The sequence below is a fragment of the Mus caroli genome, unplaced genomic scaffold (assembly GCF_978045245.1).
Source record: "Mus caroli unplaced genomic scaffold, Mus_caroli_1 scaffold_14, whole genome shotgun sequence".
Classification (NCBI taxonomy): domain Eukaryota; kingdom Metazoa; phylum Chordata; class Mammalia; order Rodentia; family Muridae; genus Mus; species Mus caroli.
Window position 1 is genome coordinate 38,570,715 of NW_028227269.1, and position 14,717 is coordinate 38,585,431.

The following is a 14,717-nucleotide window of genomic DNA, read 5'->3' on the forward strand; positions in this document are numbered from 1 at the left end:
CTATTAAGACGTGTGGCCTCACTGGAGGAAGTGTGTAACTGGTGATGGGCTTTGAAGTTTCCAAAAGCCCATTCCAAGCCCAGAGTCTCCCTTCCTGCTGCCCACCGATCCTGATGGAAGGTAGAGCTCTCAGCTACTCCTCCAACACCATGTCTGTATGTCACCGAACGTCTGTACACATAGGCAAGTCCCCAGTTAAATGCTTTCTCTTGTAAGAGTTGCTGTGGTCATGTGTCTGTTCATAGCAAGGGAATACAAAGACAGACAGTTTTAGTCTAGGAAGAAGTTACCTGGACAGTAACTACCACATGACTCAAGTGCTGCAGGCTTAAAAACGAATTCATTTGGTCCTAACTATTAGCTGTGCATGCAGATGCATGCATGTGTGGAGGTCACAGGTCAAGGTTGGTGCCACCTCCTGAGGAACTTTGAAGGAAGAAATGTGGACATCACATAATAACTCTTAGGTGCTGAGCAGCCTATAGTCTCTCTAGCTCCTGAAATCTTCCTCCAGTATCTTTCCGGCCTTTCTGGTAGCCCCTACATCTCTTTCTTCTTGCCCACCACACTGTACGAGTTTCCAGTATGTTCTTTTCTCTATGCCAAACAGAGAAGTGCAATCTGTCTTCTTATCGTGGCCTTTGTCTCATGGGGATAGCCAACTGGGGTTCATATAAAGTAAAATTTCCATCTAACAAACATACTGTATCCTTTTCTCTCAGAAGGGAGACTGGAGAAAGACCACATGCAATATCTGTCTGTGGCACCTAAGAAGACTTTCAGCGGACATCCTGACCCTCCCCTTTTACTTCTCATTAGTCTGTGAATTTCAAGCTGCTCCCAGTGATACACATTGGACTGGACCAGTTGGTGTACGGAAGACAAGCAGATGTTAATGTACAGAGATGCAAATGTGAAAACGTTCAAGCAGGGGAAGTGAAGTTTTATAAAAAGAAAGGTCTTGGTTGCTCAGTAAGAGTGGGTACTCAGACAAGTGGGACAAGATTGGAGACACTGAAGAGCATCAGAGGTTTTCACGTCTTCTCATGTACACGAGGAGATATTTACTTCAGCCAAGACTTGTCTACTGCATGCTCTAGAGACCTACTTAAAAGCTCTAAACAATAAAGTGGCTTTATTGGCCCAAGCAACCAAAGTCCATAGTAGGTCTGTCTTTTGATGATGATTCTTCTGCATCAGAAATTGGAACATGGTTTTTCTAGCAGCCAGGTTATATATATTTTTTCTTCTTTTTAAAACTTTTTTTTATTGTTTTGAAATTAATATAATTACATCATTTCTTCCCTTCCATATTCTTCCTCCTATCTCTCCCTTGGACTCCTTGTTATTTATGGCCTCTTTTTTCTTTAACTGTTATTTACATATATATTCATAAATTTTACATATAACCTGCTCAGTTTGTATAATGTTATCTGTATGTATGTAACTCAGGCTGACCACTTGGTACTGGATAAGCAAGTACTTGGGGGACTTTTCCCTGTAGAAGACCATTTTTCCCATTCTCAACATTTCCCAGTTGCTCAGAGTTTTATTGTCATTATTTTTGTCTCTTTGTTGTTGTTTTGGTCTGTGTTTGAGAAAGGGAGATTCTAGTTTCTTTTTATTTAATTAATTATTTTTTAAAAAAAATTTTATTAGGTATTTTCTTCATTTACATTTCCAATGCTATCCCAAAAGTCCCCCATACCCTCCCCCCTACTCCCCTACCCACCCACTCCCACTTCTTGGCCCTGGCGTTCCCTTGTACTGAGGCATATAAAGTTTGCAAGACCAATGGGCCTCTCTTTCCAGTGATGACCGACTAGGCCATCTTCTGATACATATGCAGCTAGAGACACGAGCTCTGGGGGGTGCTGGTTAGTTCATATTGTTGTTCCACCTATAGGGTTGCAGACCCCTTTAGCTCCTTGGGTAATTTCTCTAGCTCCTCCATTGGGGACCCTGTGATCCATCTAATAGCTGACTGTGAGCATCCACTTCTGTGTTTGCTAGTCCCCGGCATAGACTCACAAGAGACAGCTCTATCCGGGTCCTTGCTTGTGTATGCAATGGTGTCAGCGTTTGGAGGCTGATTATGGGATGGATCCATGGGTATGGCAGTCTCTAGATGGATGTGTTCTCTTTGTAGAAAGGCAGAGCACAGTTGTTGGAGGAAAGGATTAAGACACTGTTTTCCTTTAATCCCAGCACTTGAGAGGCAGAGGCAGGTAGATTTCTGAGTTCGAGGCCAGCCTAGTCTACAAAGTGAGATCCAGGACAGCCAGGGCTATACAAAGAAACCCTGTCTCGAAAAAAGAAACAAACAAAAACAAAAACAAAAGACATTGTCTTCTGGGCTTCAAATTCACAGTTCATAAATGCATCCATCTCTTCTAGTACTCTCCCTATGCCCTCCCCCACCTCATCCCTCCTGTTCCCATTCACCCCTTCCCCCATCCCCCTCTCTCTATCTATCCCCAAAGTCTACTCAGTTACCCCTTCTTGATGAGATTCAAGCATCCCCACCTAAGCCCTCCTTGTTACTTAGCTTCTTAGGGTATGTGGTCTGTAACATGCTTATCCTCCACTTTCTGCCTAATGCTCATTTATACGTAAGTACATACCATTATGTACTCACTCAGGGTGATTTTTCTCTAGTTCCATCCATTTGCCTGCAGTGTCATGATGTCCTTGCTTTTAGTAGCTGAGTAACATTCCATTGTGTAGATGTACCACATTTTCTTTACTCATTCTTTAGTTGAGGGGCCTCTAGGTTGTTTCTATTTCTGGCTATTATGAATAAATGTGCTATGAACATAGTTGAGCAAGTGCTCTTGTGATATGGTGGTGGATCCTTTAGGTATATGCCCAGGTATGGTACTGCAGGATCCTGACATAGATCTATTCTTAAGTTTTTGAGAAACCACCAAATTGACTTCCAAAGTGGTTGTATGAGTTTGTACTCCTGCAATGGAGTTTACATCCTCCTGCTCCACATCCTAGCCAGCGTGAGCTATCACTTGAGATTTTGATATTAGCCATTCTAATGGGTATAAGGTGGAATCTCAGGGTTGTTTTGATTTGCTTTCCCTGATGACTAAGAACTTTGAACATTTCTTTAAGTGTTTCTTGGTCACTAGCAATTCCTCTGTAGAGAATTCTTTGTTTAGCTCTGTACCCCATTTTTTAATTATTTGGTGTGTTGGTGTCTAATTTTTTTTATATAGCTTGGATATCAGCCATCTGTCTGATGTGGGGTTGTTGAAGTTTTTTCCTATTCTGTAGGCCACTGCTTTGTCCTTCTGACAGTATTCTTTGCCTTACAGAAGCCTTTCAGTTTCATGAGATCCTATTTATTAATTGTTGATCTTAGTATGTGAGCTGTTGGTGTTCTGTTCAGGAAGTTGTCTCCTGTGCCAATATGTTCAAGGCTTTCCTCCACTTTCTCTTCCATCAGGCTTAGTGTACCTGATTTTATGTTGATGCCTTTGATCCTGTTCAACTTGAATTTTGTGTAGGGTGATATATATGGATTTATTTTCATTCTTCTACATGCAGACATCCGGTTAGACCAGCAATGTTCGTTGAAGATTCTTTCTTTTTTCCATTGTATAATTTTGGCTACTTTGTCAAAAAATCAAGTGTTCATAAGTGTGTAGATTTACTTTTGGGTCTTTGATTCAATCCACTGAACAACCTGTCTGTTTTTTATGTCAGTGTCATTCAGTTTTTATTATTATTGCTCTGTAGAACAGCTTGAAATCAGGAATGGTGATACCTCCGGAAGTTCTTTTAATTGTACAGGGTTGTTTTAGAGCTCCTGTTTCTCATTTGTTTGTTTGTTTTCCCACATGAAGCTGAATATTGTTTATTCAAGGTCTATAAAGAATTGTGTTGAAATTTTGATGGGATTTGTGTTGAATCTGTAAATTGCTTTTGGTACTATGGCCATTTTTACTATGTTAATCCTACTGATCCATCGTATCTTCTGATATTTTATATCTTATCCTATCTTACTATGCTAACCCTCCTGATCCATGATATCTTCTGATACCGTATTTCTGATATGTTCTGATATCTTATTCAATTTCTTCAAAGATCTGAAGTTCTGGTCATACAGGTCTTTCCCTCCCTTGTAGGAGTCACACCAAGTTATTTTATATTATTTGTTGCTATTGTGAAGGGTGTTGTTTCCCTCATTTCTTTCTCAGTTCATTTATAGTTTTTGCATAGACAAGCTACTGAATGTTTTTAGATAATTTCATATACAGCCACTTTACTGAAGGTGTTTATCAGCTGTAGAAACTCCCTGGTAGAAATTTTTGGAGTCACTTATGTACACTCTCATACCACCTGCAAGTAGCAATACTTTGACTTCTTTCTTTCCAATTTGTTTCTCCTTGACCTCCTTCAGTTGTTTTACTGCTTTAGCAAAACTTTAGTAAAACTTGAAGTTTGATTGAGAGAGTGGACAGCCTTGTCTTGTCCCCGATTTTAGTGGAATTGCTTTAAGTTTCTCTCCATTGAATTTGATGTTAGCTGTTGGCTTGTGGTATATTTATTATCTTTAGATGTGTGCCTTGTATCCCTGGTATTTCCAAGATTTTTATCATGAAGAGATGCTGGATTTTTTTCAAAGGTCTTTTTTAGTACCTAACGAGATGGTCATGTGGTATTGTTTTCCTTTCAGTTTGTTTGTATGGTTGATTACCCATCTTGGGGATGAAGCTTACTTGACTGTGGTGGATACTGTTTTTGATGTGTTCTTGGATTCAATTTTTGAGTATTTTTGCTTTTGTTGAGTATTTTGAATACTTTTGTATAATGTTCATAAGGGAAATTTGTCTGAAATTCTTTATTTGTTGAGTCTGTGTATGGTTTAGGTATTAGGGTGACTGTAGCCTCAAAATGAATTTGGCAGGGTTACTTCTGTTTCTATTTTGTGGAATAATTTGAGGAGTATTGGTATTAATTCTTCTTTCAAGGTCTGGTAGAATTCCTCACTAAAATCATCTTGTTCCCTAGTTTTTTAGACTTTCAGTGACTGCTTCTATTTCCTTAGAGATTATAGGTCTATTTATATTATTTACCTGATCTTGATTTAGCCTTGGTAAATGGTATCGATCAAGAAAATCGGCCAGGCAGTGGTGGCACATGCCTTTAATCCCAGCACTTGGGAGGCAGAGGCAGGCAGATTTCTGAGTTCGAGGCCAGCCTGGTCTACAAAGTGAGTTCCAGGACAGCCAGGGCTACACAGAGAAACCCTATCTCAAAAAAAAAAAAAAAAAAAATTGAGGGAAATTGAGGGAAGGGTGTGGAGAGCCTTTTGGGGTGCCACTTGGCAGGAATCTGACTTTGGCCAAGGACAAGGAAATGAGCTTCAGGCAGGAATCTGGCATGATAAGGAAGTAAGTTTTGGCAAGAATCTAACTTTAAGCTGTAATAGAGAAGTAGGTTAAGGCAGGAATTTTAATCTTAGGGTGGAACAGAAGAAGTAGGCTTCAGGCAAGATTTTGGGCTCATACAAGGAAGTGCGCTCAAGTATTTTGGTCATTATGACAAGCCCTTTTAAACAACTGTCATAGGACTTTGCTTATTGCCTTGCTAGTTCCTTATTGTATTGTTTGTCCTTAATACTTGCATATAATTAAAATGGTATAAAAAGCAGATTGAGAAAATTAAATTTGCCTTTAGTCTTAGAATTGACTGAGGTCATGCTACAGTGTTGTGTTACTGTCTTTTATCTTTTTAATCCTCACTCCTGCGCTGGAGAACCTGTTGAGCGGGCTTGGTCAGAAGGGCCAATCAATTACTGGCCCAGCTTGAGACCCACGTCATGAGAGGGACCCACCCCTGATACTATTAATGGTATTCTGCTGTACTTCCAGATAGTAGCCTAGCATGACTGTCATCAGAGAGATCTCATCTAGCAACTGATGGAAACAGAGGTAGACTCACAGCCAAACATTAAATGAAGCTTGGAGAGTTCTTTGGAAGAGGGAGAAGAAAGACTGAAGGAGCCAAAGGGGTCAAGGACACCACAAGAAAATCCACAGAATCTGGACCTGGACCCATGGTGGCTCAGACACTGAACTGCCAACCAGAGAGCATGCATGGGATGGATCCAGGCCCTCTGCACATGTATAACAGCAGAGTCTTCATTTGGGACTCCTAGAGAGGCTGTTTCTCACTACATTGCTTGCTGTTACATCCCTTTCCCCTAACTGGGCTGCCTTGTCTAGCCTCGATAGAAGATGAGCCTACTCTTACTGCAAGTTGATATGCCAAGGCTGGTTGATATCCCTGGGAGACTTCCCTCTTCTTTTGTGAGGAAAAGGGGAGGATGGGTGGATGGGGGAAGGTAAGGGAGGTGAGAAGGAAGAACTGGGAGGAGAGGATTGGGGATGTTAAGTAAACAAATAACCTAATCAATTAAAAAATATAGACACTACTTATAATACTCTGCCAATAACAAAAAAAAAAAAAGAAAGAAAGAAAAAGAAAAAAGAAGAAAATGCATCCATTCCCCTTGTAGGAGAAAGGGGGCAGATAAGACAACTGTGTTAATGAGTTTTTCTTTCTCATGCAAAGGAGTCTCTTGCCTTCTTTCCCACACTCTTCATCTTTGATATCTGTGCCTTGGGCTCAACTATTAATCTCAATTACTGAACATGGGTGAGACCATCTTTCCAAGCAGGAAGTCAACAACCTACTGGGACAGTGCACTTTTGTTGATAGTGCATCCTCCCCATATTTCTACATGAATGGGATCTTTTATCTGTATATTCCAATCCAGGATCAAATCTCTTTTATTACTATCTTGCCTTGAAGTGGAAATTTCTGGTTTCATTGGAGACTCAATTGTGTCATGTGATATTTTTCTGGAATCTGCCTTATGAGAAGATGTTTTGCTGAGAGGATTTTTTTTTGTCTGTCTGTTTGTTTGTTTTTGCTTTTTTGAGACAAGGTTTCTCCGTATAGCCCTGGCTGTCCTGGAACTCACTTTGTAGACCAGGCTGGTCTGGAACTCAGAAATCCACCTGCCTCTGCCTCTTAAGTGCTGGGATTAAAGGTGTGCACCACCACGCCTGGCTGAGAGGATGTTTTGCTCAGAGCATACATATGGTATTTTCTACAAGCTGCCATGTGATGTTTTGCTGGAGTGGATGCTTGAGCGGACATGTGATGTTTGTGAAGATATAAATATAACCCAACAAACAGTGGATGATGCTCTTGCATTGGTTTGCCTTGCAACCCTTTGCTGGCCATTGGTGGGCTTCACTGATGCTGGTCTTCACTGATGATGATTTTGCATTGGTTCCTCTTGCTTTCTTTGCTACTCACCACTTGTGGTGATTCCACAGAGAGAAACACACCAAAGAACTGATGGGACTCCTGTTGATTGGCCGAGCCTTGAGATTTGTTCTGGATGGAGCTGCCACTGCTGATTCATGTTTGGTGTTTGCCCAGTGGACTGGACTGTTGACAACAAAGATTGCAATCTCCCCACAGAACTATTTCTAAACAGGTCCACAAACCCTGTCTCCTATCAACCTTTCTTTTTTCCCTGCCTCTGGTGGGTAGTAGGCTAGAAGGGAGGTTGAAGCATTAAAAAGCCATAATTAAAGTAGGTCTTAAAAAATCTAAGTCTACACTGCCTGGATCCTTTTGCCTTTCTTGTCTTCATTTTGAGCCTTAGTTCCAAAGCTTTCTCAAGCATGTTTCCCCTGGACATAGCAGCACTCATGTGTTTATCTTTAATTGGACTGACACCTACAAACTCACTAAAGCCTCAAGCAGCTTTTTTTCATTTATTGTTCCCACTCTCTGTTTATTGCTGTGTTCCCCCATCCATGACTCCCTTGGTCTATCTTTTTCAGTGTTTGTTTAATCTGCTGGATGTGGGTATGGAACCATCTTTCCTGTCTGTTTCTGGTTTCTGACAGAGTCTCAGTGTATATCCAGGCTTTCTTTGAATTTGTAATCGTCTTATATCAGCCTCCCAAGTGCTGGGATTCTAAGTGTACTTCCACATTCAGATGTTTGTCCATTTTTACAGTGAGCTCTCCAAAGCTACTTGGCAAGGCGAGCTTGGAGAGGCCCTGACCTGTATAGTTGTCTGCTGTTTTGGTTCCTCAGAGAGCCACTGTGATTTGCTGGAATTTTGCTTCTATTATTAGACTTGATTGGGTTTACCTTACTCCTTTGATCATTAAAATAGACCCATCTACCCCCGAATAGCATCCTATGAGTTAAACCCCAGGAACATTTCTCTTTAAGTGGCTGCCTTTCTTTTGGTCTCACTTTTCCTGTTATGTCTGACTTGTTTTCCAAGACAACACTTTTGTCAGCCCTAAGGCTTTCTTCTTCTGAGGCTTGCTATTCTTGGTTTTAACTTCCATCCTTTTGCTCCTGTTCTAAGCTGAAGAGAAATCTAGAGAACAGTGCAGACACTGATTTCCCCAACAAATCTGTTTCCTAGAGACAGGGTTCTAGAAACAGGAGAACACTTGTCTTCTTAACCTTTGTTTTTAGGACAATTTAACAAGTTGCCTTTTACTCAGACATTTCACAATATGGAAATCTACTTCTGGATTTGCTAGGTTCTAATGAAAAACATACATGGGTATCTATCTTCAGAGCTTGATGTGTGGGCATGTAAAGAGATGGTCAGAGCAGATCTGATTTACAAATCCAGGCAACATATTATTACATAGGCTTCCATTAACCATGGAAGCCTAGAACCTCAGAAGCCAGTATTGTATAGCATACATGGTATGCATAGGTCTCAACTGTAAAGAAAGAACAGAAATAGAAAACTATCTTTCTGTATTACATGAAAAAACATATTTAGCCCCAAATTACTAAGGAAGCCACAAAGGGTAGATGAAAAATAGAAGGGGAGGCGTGCAATGTATTGGGCTAGTGAGAGCTGATGGCATAGGATATTTTTGGGGGGGCAGGCAGTAGGAGGAAGAGTGCCTCCACTAGGCCTAGCTTGAGCACATGAGACCTCAAAGTCTGCCTTTACAGTGACACACTTCCCACTTCCTCCAACAAGGCCACACCTCCTAATAGGCCAGGCATTCAAAATTACTTAATTTTGGGGGCGGGGGGAGACGACAATGCTATCTAAGGTGCTACAGCAGGACAAATGAGTAATAGAACATGCTAAATCATATGGCTTAAAGAATCTCAATTCAGAAAGTGAGACAGAGGATCCAGTTTAGTAAACAGTGACATTTAAAAGGAGAAAATGTGGGGCAGGGAGATGGCCTAGTTGGTGAAGTAGTTGCCACACATGCACAAGGGTTTGAGTTTTACCCTTGTGACCCACATAAAGAACCAGGCATGGTGGCATGTTTGTAATCCCACCCAGGCAGAGGTAGATGTAGGAAATCTCTAAATCTTAGTGGCCATCAGCTTAGACAAACTGGTGAGTCCCTGGTCCCACTAAGCTCTCCTTCCTCAAAAAATCTGGTAGACGGCTCCTGAGAAATGACACCTTCAAGCTTTAGCTGTGTAGCCTACACATGCACTTACATGCACACATTCCTGCCACCCACTTCCCCCAAAAGAGGAAATGTGAATTGCTGTAAAGATAACATTCTCTAGGGGTCCAGAAAAATCACACCAACCAAATGTAATTCATTAGTGTCATTTGGGGCCTGATTAAGTAAACCTAATGCAAAATGATATTTTAAAACCTTTTAGTTTCAGACATAGAGGAGTTGATATGGTACCAAGGATTTCCAGATGTTTTTCACACTGTAATCTTACACACATGTATTTTATCATTTTTTTCTACATTCACGTATATTTTTCTGAGGGTCAGATGCAAGCAAATTGCTTCTTCATCCTTAAGTACTTTGGGGGACAATTTCCTAAACACAAGAACATTCTCAGACATTACAGTACCATCATCAAAATCTGTAAATTAATGGCAATGTTTTGATGGTTAATACTGTCAACTTGATAGGATCAAGATTTCCCTAGGAGGCAAACCTCTGAGACAGCTGTGAGGTAGGAGAACCCATTCTAAAGGTGAGTGATGCCACCGCATGGGCTAGGGTCCCAGATTAAAGGGAAAGCCATTCCTCACCAGTTTCTGCAGGATCAGCCACCTCTTGCTGTAGCTGCCGTGCTTTCTTCACTGCAAGGGCCATTCCCCAAACCTGTGAGTCAACATAAGTCCCCTTTTCCTTAAGCTTCTTTTTTGTCAGGCTTTTGGTCACAACAAGCAGAGGAACTAATGCACACACCATACTGTGTACAGAACATGTCAAACATTTGCAACAATCCCACGGCCTTTCATGGAAAGTTCCCTCATCCACCTACCCATCACACTGTACACATCACACTGTCTTTACCCTCCTTACTGTGGAATACAATTTTAGCTTTCTTGTTTTTTTGTTTTTTTTTTTGGTTTTTCGAGACAGGGTTTCTCTGTGTAGCCCTGGCTGTCCTGGAACTCACTTTGTAGACCAGGCTGGCCTCGAACTCAGAAATCCGCCTGCCTCTGCCTCCCAAGTGCTGGGATTAAAGGTGCGCGCCACCACGCCCAGCTAATTTTAGCTTTCTTTAAAAAATGACCTTGACATTTCTATAAGCGTAAAAGTCAATTATTTTGCAGACTGTCACTTAACTTAGGTTTGCATGATGTTTATTTTCTGGTAGAAATCTACAAAAGTGATTTTTGTTTCCCTGAGTGCACCTTATAAGTGGTCATATATTACCTGTACCACAGCTGATACTTGCTATCAGGAGACATTTTTTTTTTGATTTTTAATATTTTTATTACATATTTTCCTCAATTACATTTCCAATGCTATCCCAAAAGTCCCCCATAGCGCCCCCCACTTCCCTACCCACCCATTCCCATTCTTTTGGCCCTGGCATTCCCCTATATTGGGGCATATAAAGTTTGCAAGTCCAATGGGCCTCTCTTTCCATTGATGGCCGACTAGGCCATCTTTCGATACATATGCAGCTAGAGACAAGAGCTCCGGGGTTCTGGTTAGTACATCATGTAGTTCCAACAATAGGGTTGCAGATCCCTTTAGCTCCTTGGGTACTTTCTCTAGCTTCTCCATTGGGAGCCCTGTGATACATCCAATAGCTGACTGTGAACATCCACTCCTGTGTTTGCTAGGCCCCGGCATCGTCTCACAAGAGACAGCTATATTTGGGTCCTTTCAGCAAAATCTTGCTAGTGTATGCAATGGTGTCAGCGTTTAGAAGCTGATTATGGGATGGATCCCTGGATACGGCAGTCTCTAAATGGTCCATCCTTTCATCACAGCTACGAACTTTGTCTCTGTAGCTCCTTCCCTGGGTGTTTTGTTCCCAATTCTAAGAAGGTGCACAGTGTCCACACTTTGGTCTTCATTCTTCTTGAGTTTCATGCGTTTATCAAATTGTATCTTATATCTTGGGTATCCTAAGTTTTGGGCTAATATCCACTTATCAATGAATACATATTGTGTGAGTTCTTTTGTGATTGTGTTACTTCACTCAAGATGATGCCCTCCAGGTCCATCCATTTGGCTAGGAATTTCATAAATTCATTCTTTTTAATAGCTGAGTAGTACTCCATTGTGTAAATGTACCATAATTTCTGTATCCATTCCTCTGTTGAGGGACATCTGGGTTCTTTCCAGCTTCTGGCTATTATAAATAGGGCTGCTATGAACATAGTGGAGCATGTGTCCTTTTTACCGGTTGGGACATCTTCTGGATATATGCCCAGGAGAGGTATTGCTGGATCCTCCGGTAGTACTATGTCCAATTTTCTGAGGAACCGCCAGACTGATTTCCAGAGTGGTTGTACAAGCTTGCAATCCCACCAACAATGGAGGAGTGTTCCTCTTTCTCCACATCCTCGCCAGCATCTGCTGTCACCTGAATTTTTGATCTTAGCCATTCTGACTGGTGTGAGGTGGAATCTCAGGGTTGTTTTGATTTGCATTTCCCTGATGATTAAGGATGTTGAACATTTTTTCAGGTGCTTCTCTGCCATTCGGTATTCCTCAGGTGAGAATTCTTTGTTCAGTTCTGAGCCCCATTTTTTAATGGGGTTATTTGACTTTCTGGAGTCCACCTTCTTGAGTTCTTTATATATATTGGATATTAGTCCCTTATCTGATTTAGGATAGGTGAAGATCCTTTCCCAATCTGTTGGTGGTTTTTTTTGTCTTATTGATGGTGTCTTTAGCCTTGCAGAAGCTTTGTAGTTTCATGAGGTCCCACTTGTCAATTCTCGATCTTACAGCACAAGCCATTACTGTTCTATTCAGGAATTTTTCCCCTGTGCCCATATCTTCAAGGCTTTTCCCCACTTTCTCCTCTATAAGTTTCAGTGTCTCTGGTTTTATGTGAAGTTCCTTGATCCACTTAGACTTGACCTTAGTACAAGGAGATAGGAATGGATCGATTCGCATTCTTCTACATGTTAACAACCAGTTGTGCCAGCACCATTTGTTGAAAATGCTGTCTTTCTTCCACTGGATGGTTTTAGCTCCCTTGTCGAAGATTAAGTGACCATAGGTGTGTGGGTTCATTTCTGGGTCTTCAATTCTATTCCATTGGTCTATTTGTCTGTCACTATACCAGTACCATGCAGTTTTTATCACAATTGCTCTGTAGTAGAGCTTTAGGTCCGGCATGGTGATTCCACCAGAGGTTCTTTTATCCTTGAGAAGAGTTTTTGCTATCCTAGGTTTTTTGTTATTCCAGATGAATTTGCAGATTGCACTTTCTAATTCGTTGAAGAATTGATTTGGAATTTTGATGGGGATTGCATTGAATCTGTAGATTGCTTTTGGCAAGATAGCCATTTTTACAATGTTGATCCTGCCAATCCATGAGCATGGGAGATCTTTCCATCTTCTGAGATCTTCTATAATTTCTTTCTTCAGAGACTTGAAGTTTTTATTATACAGATCTTTCACTTCCTTAGTTAGAGTCACGCCAAGATATTTTATATTATTTGTGACTATTGAGAAGGGTGTTGTTTCCCTAATTTCTTTCTCAGCCTGTTTATTCTTTGTGTAGAGAAAGGCCATTGATTTGTTTGAGTTAATTTTATATCCAGCTACTTCACCGAAGCTGTTTATCAGGCTTAGGAGTTCTCTGGTGGAATTTTTAGGGTCACTTATATATACTATCATATCATCTGCAAAGAGTGATATTTTGACTTCATCTTTTCCAATTTGTATCCCTTTGATCTCCTTTTGTTGTCGAATTGCTCTGGCTAGGACTTCAAGTACAATGTTGAATAGGTATGGAGAAAGTGGACAGCCTTGTCTAGTCCCTGATTTTAGAGGGATTGCTTCAAGCTTCTGACCATTTACTTTGATGTTGGCTACTGGCTTGCTGTAGATTGCTTTTATCATGTTTAGGTATGGGCCTTGAATTCCTGATCTTTCCAAGACTTTTATCATGAATGGGTGTTGGATCTTGTCAAATGCTTTTTCCGCTTCTAACGAGATGACCATGTGGTTTTTGTCTTTGAGTTTGTTTATATACTGGATTACGTTGATGGATTTCCGTATATTGAACCATCCCTGCATCCCTGGGATGAAACCTACTTGGTCAGGATGGATGATTGTTTTGATGTGTTCTTGGATTCGGTTAGCAAGAACTTTATTGAGGATTTTTGCATCAATATTCATAAGGGATATTGGTCTGAAGTTTTCTATCTTTGTTGGGTCTTTTTGTGGTTTAGGTATCAAAGTAATTGTGGCTTCATAGAATGAGTTGGGTAGAGTACCTTTTGTTTCTATTTTGTGGAATAGTTTGTGAAGAACTGGGATTAGATCTTCTTTGAAGGTCTGATAGAACTCTGCACTAAACCCATCTGGTCCTGGGCTTTTTTTAGTTGGGAGACTATTAATGACTGCTTCTATTTCTTTGGGGGATATAGGGCTGTTTAGATCATTAGCCTGATCTTGATTCAACTTTGGTACCTGGTATCTGTCTAGGAACTTCTCCATTTCATCCAGGTTCTCCAGTTTTGTTGAGTATAGCCTTTGGTAGAAGGATCTGATGGTGTTTTGGATGTCTTCAGGATCTGTTGTTATGTCTCCTTTTTCATTTCTGATTTTGTTAATTAGGATGCTTTCCCTGTGCCCTCTAGTGAGTCTGGCTAAGGGTTTATCTATCTTGTTGATTTTCTCAAAGAACCAGCTCCTTGATTGGTTGATTCTTTTGAATAGTTTTTCTTGTTTCCACTTGGTTGATTTCACCCCTGAGTTTGATTATTTCCTGCCGTCTACTCCTCTTGGGTGAATTTGCTTCCTTTTGTTCTAGTGCTTTTAGGTGTGTTGTCAAGCTGCTAATGTGTGCTCTCTCTAGTTTCCTTTTGGAGGCACTCAGAGCTATGAGTTTTCCTCTTAGAAATGCTTTCATTGCGTCCCATAAGTTTGGGTATGTTGTGGCTTCATTTTCATTGAACTCTAAAAAGTCCTTAATTTCTTTCTTTATTCCTTCCTTGACCAAGGTATCATTGAGAAGAGTGTTGTTCAGTTTCCACGTGAAGGTTGGCTTTCTATTATTTATTTTGTTATTGAAGATCAGCCTTAGTCCATGGTGATCTGATAGGATGCATGGGACAATTTCAATATTTTTATATCTGTTGAGGCCTGTTTTGTGACCAATTATGTGGTCAATTTTGGAGAAGGTACCATGAGGTGCTGAGAAGAAGGTATATCCTTTTG